We start from the raw sequence: 2,206 nt of genomic DNA on the forward strand, positions 1-2,206 counted from the left end.
ACGGTATTTCATCAGTTTGAGTCTCAGCATCACTGCTCTATATTAAACTGTGCTGTCATTACCTCTCAGCCTCTTCACTGCAACCCCCTCTGCTGTATGTGCGCTCTGCTGTTACTACAACCACCTCTGTGCTGCCACCAGGTGGAGAAGAGCAACTGTTACAGCAGGTGGAGCTCTGATGAAAGCTGCACATCACTTCACTGAACAACATTAACATACACCTGGGCAGGTGTGCCCCTACTGGTAAATCATCTCTGAGACCAAACTAGGAGAACTCATAATAAAAGAGGTGAACAGACGCCGGCAAGGACAGTCTGACCCTGACAAACACAAAAAGGTTCAGTCTTTCACCTGAAGCATCACCATGCAATAAACTCCAGCAATTAGACTGATCCCAATACACATCACACACCAGTGCTGCTTGTCAGTAAACTTCAATCTGGAACATCATCAACCCAAGAATGACAGTCCCGGGGAACTCTCTGGCTTAACATGATTGCAAATAAACAAAACAGAAATGTAAACAAATATATTAATAAATCAAACAATGTTCAGGTTGTAGGCTGCTGCTTCGCAATAAAAGCCTCGTCATAGTTTGTCAATAAAAGGCTTTTATTGTGAAGCAACAACAGGAAATGCCAACAGCTGAAGTGTTTATACCTCAATAACCAAAACGGAGATCACAAATTGATCAGCTGATTGACTGACTGACTGATTGATTGAAGTGTCTTCAACAACAGGAAACACTTCAACAGAACCAGGACGTAAAAACACATGAACTATTCCTTTAATACTGCATGTCAGACAACACACTGACTGTCTACTACACACTCACTGTCACATTTTATAAACTGTCAAATATCTCTGTGGGTATCAGTCGGGCTGAGAAACAGTCCTTTAAAGAGATTATTCCCCATGTGGGTTAAGGTTTGTGTTAGCAACCAAGCTCGGAGATGGAGGAAGTGGGGGTTAATCCTGTGAGGCTATGAAGAACATAAAATAAAAGATTTTTTAAAATGCCTTTATAATAAACCATCCGAGATAACTAGGAAAATAGCCACTCTTAGGGTCACCTAGTGTCACCAAAATCCCTTAAGGCACCATTGGTCTACTGTTGGTTATACCACAACACTTAGCTTGGAAAAATGTGTCTAAGGGCAAAGCTGTTGAATATTTTGTAGAGCCTCTTTTCAGTGTTGCAGTTTGTAGAAGTTCCCCGTTCCCAGTGCAACCATCTCACAGCCACTGCACCTATGCTATTTCATCAGAACAACTCGTTTTGATGAAACTTAGCTTGCAGCTCATGGTCTGTCTACCTTATTACAGTAAAGAGGTGTCGTTTGTGTTTCACTTATGATTTATTGATCTGTGACTATTTCGTCCTAGGATTGGTCTCATTAGGTTTTAATATTTTTTCAGGTAAGAAAGTCACCATTTAGATTTAGAATATCTGGTCTTTCTATCCCAGCAATGCAAAGGCTTATTTGGAGAGCTGGTCTAAAGTTTTCAGTTATGTGAGTACTAGGGATGGGCATTTCAAACTAAAATACTTTTATATTTGCACTACTCTAGAATTATTTGAAGATCACCCCCCCCACACACCCCACCCCCACACACACACACAGTTTCCTGTTCCTGCGGCCATCGTAGTCACTTCCTGCTTCCTGTTACCAAATTTACAATTACCAAATTTAACTTGCTACTTTGGATTGGCTAGCTCAGAAGCTAGCTAAGCTAGCAGCTTAACTGAGAGCAATGGCTTCCCCCTCTTCCTCTCCTTCCTCTTGCTCGGAGTTATTCCTCTGTCTCTTTTAGCAATAATAGTATTTATATAATATCACATGCTGCTAGATTAGACTTAAGACTTTCCTTTTGGATAAAGCTTATAGTTAGGGCTGGATCAGGAGACCCTTAGCCGACTTTCCTTTTGGATAAAGCTTATAGTTAGGGCTGGATCAGGTGACCCTGAGCCTTCCCTTAGTGATGCTGCTATAGGTATAGACTACTGGGGGGGCATGATGGTCTGAGCTCCTCACCTCCCCTCTCCTCTCTCTCCATCCATATACCACCACTACCCGTGTGCCCCCTCTCTCTCTCTCTCCCTCCCTCCCTCCCATAGTGTCTCCTCTCTCACTCCTCTCTCTCTCCCTGTACCTTTCTACACGTTGCCCTGGCTCTGAAGCTCTATGTTTCTGATGCACAGCCA

At 42.8% G+C, this 2,206-nt stretch overlaps 1 protein-coding gene across 1 annotated transcript in view; it reads right to left on the reverse strand.

Annotated features, from left to right (window-relative positions):
• The window catches only part of sos1 (son of sevenless homolog 1 (Drosophila)), a 65,147-nt gene that overhangs the window by 60,192 nt on the left and 2,749 nt on the right, over positions 1–2,206 (reverse strand). The gene's annotated exons all lie outside the window — the stretch shown is intronic.

The sequence above is a fragment of the Monopterus albus genome, unplaced genomic scaffold (genome assembly GCF_001952655.1).
Source record: "Monopterus albus unplaced genomic scaffold, M_albus_1.0 scaffold235.1, whole genome shotgun sequence".
NCBI classification, from domain to species: domain Eukaryota; kingdom Metazoa; phylum Chordata; class Actinopteri; order Synbranchiformes; family Synbranchidae; genus Monopterus; species Monopterus albus.